This window comes from Tiliqua scincoides, chromosome 6 (genome assembly GCF_035046505.1).
Source record: "Tiliqua scincoides isolate rTilSci1 chromosome 6, rTilSci1.hap2, whole genome shotgun sequence".
In the NCBI taxonomy this organism is placed as follows: Eukaryota; Metazoa; Chordata; class Lepidosauria; order Squamata; family Scincidae; genus Tiliqua; species Tiliqua scincoides.
Window position 1 is genome coordinate 64093712 of NC_089826.1, and position 7509 is coordinate 64101220.

General features: G+C 44.6%; 1 pseudogene; it reads left to right on the forward strand.

Annotated features, from left to right (window-relative positions):
• Positions 1-5869: 5869 nt before the first annotated feature.
• LOC136656344 (5S ribosomal RNA) lies at positions 5870-5989 on the forward strand (annotated as a pseudogene).
• The last annotated feature ends 1520 nt before the right edge of the window (positions 5990-7509 follow it).

The window sequence follows — 7509 nt, forward strand, 5'->3', positions numbered from 1 at the left end:
AATAATTCCCCTTACCCCTCCAAAGCCTCCCAATCCATCCATCCCCCTGGTTGCCATGTGCGCCTTTCTGGCACAGCTGCATTGACGTTGGGGAGGGGGGGATGAACAGATCCGGCTCCTAATTACTGTGGCCACAGGGCATTCCTTTCCTTTAAAATTTTCCCCATCTAATTGAAGCAGGAGTTTTATAAAAGCATATTGTAGTCGATTCAAGGACACATTCTGGCACTGTTTTCACTAGAATGGGCTGCACGTTTCTCGCCCGCACACAATGGCTTTAATTTACTTTGAGCACATTGTAGGCGATGTTAAAATCTCAATTCCTTTTCCTAGTAAATGAAGTTGCAAATGCAGGTGTACAATCCTTTTCTGTTTAATTGATTGCTATCCTAAAACAAGGCAAATTGAGGTCAGAGGAAGCTTTCTGGTGATATCTGTAGAACCAAGTCAAATGTTTTCTCTCCTGAAAATAAGTTTTCAAAGACACCTGAGGAATAGGAAGTTTGTGTAAGTCGTGTGTGGTAGGTTGGAAGTGGAGGGCAGGGCATCAAGACAGAGTCTACCCCAAGCTGCTCATCATGTTCTTTTATCTGCCAAATCTTTTTTTTTTTTGTTTGTTCTTTTTCTGGAGGTGTTGCTGGATGGAGTGGCAATTCAAGCCAGCAGTCCAGCTAATGCCAATCATTTTGTCAGTACAAAGACTAAACAGAAAACTCCTTAGGTCTCTTGCACATAAAGGCATATCTGTTTGCCTGTCATCACAGAGCTTTGGAGAAATATGGCTCCCCAACAAGATCTAACATCATTAAAAGGCAAACCTCTTTCCAGTCTCTACTCAATCAACATAAATAGAAACCAGACCAAGGAAAAGCTAGCATTCTCTTTAAAGAAACACACCAATATGTTTCTTTGGGGAGGCCTGATTGTAAAAATGCAGATTTTCACATGGGACATCTTCTCCTGGACTACACCACTTCAGAGTGGAAGACAGGCACATTTTTGAATGTTCCCTGCTGTAAGAAATACTTTTGTGCATAGTAAGCTAGCACAGCAAAAGCCCATCTCCCTGACATTGTGGCTTGACATGGACAAGAAGTGTTGTAAATATTTCTAACTACTGCTTCCCACTCATTTTCTTGTTTGAATCAACTCCCAGTTTTGGGGGATCATGGCTGGACACTGCAGTGAACCAGAGTAATGATGGGGCATGAGAGTGCAGAAGATTTTTGATTCACCTGTCATTTTCACAGACTAGAGCTAGACAAGCTGAATTTTCCTGAGTTTTACCAGTAATTCAATGGGATTCAGGTTGTAGATTTGGCTATAAGTATCTCTGTAATTTCTTAATGAGTGTGGCTACTAGATGGCCCGGATGGGTAGGGTGAGGCACTGTGGCTCATTTAAGGAGCTCAGCCTCCTATAATCTTTAATCACAGCCTTCTTCTCAACCTTGGCCAGGGGCAAGAGCTTGTGTGGACAATCTATTAGTTATAAAGGGTACCGGCATCTTAGTTTAAGATCAGAACATCCTATGAAAAATGGCCTCTCTCAAGAAAAATGACCTGTCTCCAACATTCTGCATATCAGATTCTCTTCTTCTGAGGAGAAACAACAAAAAGAAAGAAATAGCCAAGGGCTATGGACTCTTTCAACTGAGGTGTTTTTGGTTGGAAAATGTTGTTTTTGTCAAATATTGAAAAGGTTTCATTTTTGATAAAAAGGTTCCCCTCAGACAGTTTTGAGTTGATGAGCTGTCTTCTAAATAGGAGCATTTAGTGCAAGTAAATAAATTGTATGTTGAATGAAACATTCAGTATTCTTTAGAATTCCCAGCCCAATTTCATGTAGAGAAAAATTTCATGATAATTTTCTGTCTTCTCATCAGGCAAAACATCTGAGAAACTTTGAGGAAACCCCAGAAGAGTTTGATAAGGCTAGCAAAATTTCTTTAGCAGCAAGAGGAGAGGGTATTGTCCATCCACAGAGACTGAAATTCAATGAAAACAAAAATCCTGTTTAAAATTTGGAGTTTCCTTAAGATCGAATGCTGCTTCCCACACTTGTGAAACAACTCATGTTTGCACATGCAGAGCACAAGTGAGCCTGCTTCCCAGACCCTGTTAAGCCATTAGGCTAATGATTTCTAATAGCATTTTCAGGGCTGACTGAAGACCTCATGGTACCTGAGGCACCTTAGTAATATAATACAGTATAATGCTGCCTCTTAGCAATATAGCCACAGGGCGGTGCAGCAACAATTGCACACAATGTGCCATGTAAGCAGCCCTTACCACTTGCCGTCAGAGCTATTCTAGGTAACAACAGCAGTGCACAGCAATTGTATGGCACAATGTGGTGCCTGCAATACTTACCTCGTTGCCCCCTATAGCTATGCTACTGCTGCTTCCTCTTTCTGCTTTCAAAAACATCTTTCTATCAAAGATTTGATACAAAACATTTGAAGATAGGAACAGGCTGGAAGATATTTTTTTTTTTGACGTGCACGTTGGGGGAAGAATACCAGGCAAATCTCTAACAAAAACCCTTGACTTCCGACGGGCGGACTTCCCTCAAATGAGGAGGCTGGTTAGAAGGAGGTTGAAAGGGAGGGTAAAAAGAGTCCAATCTCTCCAGAGTGCATGGAGGCTGCTTAAAACAACAGTAATAGAGGCCCAGCAGAGGTGTATACCACAAAGAAAGAAGGGTTCCACTAAATCCAGGAGAGTGCCCGCATGGCTAACCAGCCAAGTTAGAGAGGCTGTGAAGGGCAAGGAAGCTTCCTTCCGTAAATGGAAGTCTTGCCCTAATGAGGAGAATAAAAAGGAACATAAACTGTGGCAAAAGAAATGTAAGAAGGTGATATGGGAGGCCAAGAGAGACTATGAGGAACGCATGGCCAGCAACATTAAGGGGAATAATAAAAGCTTCTTCAAATATGTTAGAAGCAGGAAACCCGCCAGAGAAGCGGTTGGCCCTCTGGATGGTGAGGGAGGGAAAGGGGAGATAAAAGGAGACTTAGAGATGGCAGAGAAATTAAATGAGTTCCTTGCATCTGTCTTCACGGCAGAAGACCTCGGGCAGATACCGCTGCCCGAACGGCCCCTCCTAACCGAGGAGTTAAGTCAGATAGAGGTTAAAAGAGAAGATGTTTCAGACCTCATTGATAAATTAAAGATCAATAAGTCACCGGGCCCTGATGGCATCTACCCAAGGGTTATTAAGGAATTGAAGAATGAAGTTGCAGATCTCTTGACTAAGGTATGCAACTTGTCCCTCAAAACGGCCATGGTGCCAGAAGATTGGAGGATAGCAAATGTCACACCTATTTTTAAAAAGGGAAAGAGGGGGGACCCGGGAAACTATAGGCCGGTCGGCCTAACATCCATACCGGGTAAGATGGTGGAATGCCTCATCAAAGATAGAATCTCAAAACACAGAGACGAACAGGCCTTGCTGAGGGAGAGTCAGCATGGCTTCTGTAAGGGTAAGTCTTGCCTCACGAACCTTATAGAATTCTTTGAAAAGGTCAACAGGCATGTGGATGTGGGAGAACCCGTGGACATTATATATCTGGACTTTCAGAAGGCGTTTGACACGGTCTCTCACCAAAGGCTACTGAAAAAACTCCACAGTCAGGGAATTAGAGGACAGGTCCTCTCGTGGATTGAGAACTGGTTGGAGGCCAGGAAGCAGAGAGTGGGTGTCAATGGGCAATTTTCACAATGGAGAGAGGTGAAAAGCGGTGTGCCCCAAGGATCTGTCCTGGGACCGGTGCTTTTCAACCTCTTCATAAATGACCTGGAGACAGGGTTGAGCAGTGAAGTGGCTAAGTTTGCAGACGACACCAAACTTTTTCGAGTGGTAAAGACCAGAAGTGATTGTGAGGAGCTCCAGAAGGATCTCTCCAGACTGGCAGAATGGGCAGCAAAATGGCAGATGCGCTTCAATGTCAGTAAGTGTAAAGTCATGCACATTGGGGCAAAAAATCAAAACTTCACATATAGGCTGATGGGTTCTGAGCTGTCTGTGACAGATCAGGAGAGAGATCTTGGGGTAGTGGTGGACAGGTCGATGAAAGTGTCGACCCAATGTGCGGCGGCAGTGAAGAAGGCCAATTCTATGCTTGGTATCATTAGGAAGGGTATTGAGAACAAAACGGCTAGTATTATAATGCCATTGTACAAATCTATGGTAAGGCCACACCTGGAGTATTGTGTCCAGTTCTGGTCGCCGCATCTCAAAAAAGACATAGTGGAAATGGAAAAGGTGCAAAAGAGAGCGACTAAGCTGATTACGGGGCTGGGGCACCTTCCTTATGAGGAAAGGCTACGGCGTTTGGGCCTCTTCAGCCTAGAAAAGAGACGCTTGAGGGGGGACATGATTGAGACATACAAAATTATGCAGGGAATGGACAGAGTGGATAGGGAGATGCTCTTTACACTCTCACATAATACCAGAACCAGGGGACATCCAGTAAAATTGAGTGTTGGGCGGGTTAGGACAGACAAAAGAAAATATATCTTTACTCAGCGTGTGGTCGGTCTATGGAACTCCTTGCCACAGGATGTGGTGCTGGCGTCTAGCCTAGACGCCTTTAAAAGGGGATTGGACAAGTTTCTGGAGGAAATATCCATTATGGGGTACAAGCCATGATGTGCATGTGCAACCTCCTGATTTTAGGAATGGGTTAAGTCAGAATGCCAGATGTGGGGGAGGGCACCAGGATGAGGTCTCTTGTTATCTGGTGTGCTCCCTGGGGCATTTGGTGGGCCGCTGTGAGATACAGGAAGCTGGACTAGATGGGCCTATGGCCTGATCCAGTGGGGCTGTTCTTATGTTCTTATGTTCTTATATAATGTTGGCAACCTTCAGACTCGAAAGACTATGGTATCGCGCTCTGAAAGGTGGTTCTGGAACAGCGTCTAGTGTGGCTGAAAAGGCCGATTCGGGAGTGACAATCTCTTCCACACTGGGAGCAAGTGCAGTCTGTCCCTGGTCTGTCTCCCTGGCTATGGGCCTTCCTTCTTTGCCTCTTAGCCTCAGACTGTTGGCCAAGTGTCTCTTCAAACTGGGAAAGGCCATGCTGCACAGCCTGCCTCCAAGCAGGCCTCTCAGAGGCCAGGGTTTCCCACCTGTTGAGGTCCACTCCTAAGGCCTTCAGATCCCTCTTGCAGATGTCCTTGTATCGCAGCTGTGGTCTACCTGTAGGGCGCTTTCCTTGCACGAGTTCTCCATAGAGGAGATCCTTTGGGATCCGGCCATCATCCATTCTCACGACATGACCGAGCCAACGCACGCGTCTCTGTTTCAGCAGTGCATACATGCTAGGGATTCCAGCATGTTCCAGGACTGTGTTGTTTGGAACATAACACATGCAGAAATAGAGATAACATGTGCAGCAATAGAAGATAACATGTGCAGAAATAGAGAGTGGTGAGCTAGGTTGCATTGACTTCTATGCTGTTGCCCACAACTGTCTTCTCCTCCACACTTCTGTTTCATTCACTTCTTCCCTTTTGGTTCTTGCTGTCAGGTAGTGGAAGCACTCAAGTAAATGGATGTGGGTGCCTCCCACCTGTGTGCTGCTTGAGACAATCACCTCAGTCAGCCGCATGGATGGGTTGGCCCTGAGCGTTTTCTCAGGAATGTGGCTTAAAATAGCTCAAGCTTAAGAACATGGGAAGATTCCTGCTGGAAAAGACCAAAAATTTGTTTAGTCCAACATAGCAGCCAGCCAGCTGCAAAAAAGCATGAAGCAACAGCTTCCCCCTACAGTTTGTCCTCAGCCATGTGGTATTCATGTCCATTGCTTCTGAACATGAGGCAATTCCATCTAACCAACATGGCTAATCCAAATTATCATTGATAAATTTACAGCAACTGTTACCCTGCACGTGCCTGATCTCATCTGATCTTGGAAGCTAAGCAGGGTCAGGCCTGGTTAGTACTTGGATGGGAGACCGCCCAGGAATACCGGGTGCTGTAGGCTTATACCGTAGTCTTTTGACACTGAAGGTTGCCAACCATTATTGATAAATTTACCATCCATTAACTATGACCAGTTTTCTTTAGTTGGCGTAAATCTGAAGAGACCCATTGAAGGACGGGCAGCCTATGGAGAGATGTTTACTTATCTCTCCTGGGACTTCTTCCCTGGCCCCCCCCCCCCCGCCACAGTATGCAGCATGTCCTCTATCGGCAGCACTGCATAGTCTGGGCTGGTGAGGGTTTGAATTAGGCTGCTAGTTCAAAAATATTAAAAGTCACCTAAGCAATTTGTTATCATCACATCTTGTGACAATAAGTCAAAACATATAAAAATTCATGTTTCTGTAGTCGTGCACACGGACGTGAAGCTTACATTGTATAATATGCTCATTTGCATTACAAACGCCTTCCTTTTGCTGCTGCTTCACATTTTGAATAGATATTAGCATAAAAGGGATAAGTATGGTTCAAAGCTTAGGTCATTGTGGCTGCATGCATGAAAATGGTCTAAGTTGTGATCTGCAGAACCTTTGGATCATTTTAGCTGGTAAACACCAGTCACATACTGAGATCTCTTCCTCTACCCTCTAATGTTTCAGCACATTTACCCATATCATGACATCACCACAGTGTTTTATTACCCCACATTATTCCATGTCCTCAGCCATTCATAGTGGCAGGGAACATACACAGTGTGAGGATGGCATGTCAGAGTAAGTGTGACTAGAAGTTTCAGGAGAGACCTTGACACAGAGATTTCAATAGCAACCCTCAGGGTCAAACCTAGCAGCTGTTGACTTATCTAGAACAGCATTTCTCAACATTTGCCCCTGTCATACCACTTTGTATGGTCCACCTATTGGAAGTACCACCGGAAGAAACCGGCAATGATGTCATCACACTTACTTCCAATTGGGCACCAGATATAATGCGACAAACACCAGTAAGAGGCTTGGGAGGAGGAAAGGAGGACATTTTTCGAGTTTGAAAAGTGCATGCTGGAGTTCTTCCCACTGAGCCAAGCCTCCTACAAACTTATCATGTTCTATTGCTGGTTTCAGTGGCAGGCAGCAGGGGTCTAGGGGACCAGCATATACCACCAGACACTAACTCAAGTACCACTAGTGGGTCGAGTACCACCGGTGAGAAACACTGATCTAAAAAGCAATTCCATTGACAGAATGTTTGGTATTAAGCCACAATAGCTGCAATAATTACTAGCATTCTGCACTGTCACCGTGAAACACAGCACTCAATAGAAGGGCGTCCAATTTTGTGTCCTTTGCTACAATAGGTCCTCCCTAGAAGAAATTCAATATTATTTTCCAAATTAATAATGATGGTTTCACAGTTCACCATGTGTTGATCATTTCAAAATAAATAATGTAATTGCATTTTTGTTTCCAGACAGGCGTAATTAAGTACCACTTTACATTGCCTGCATAGCATAGCATAGCTTGGCTAGTGATTTAGGATTTTTCTACAGTCATGCTACAACATGCAAGGGGTGGGGGGGGGGGA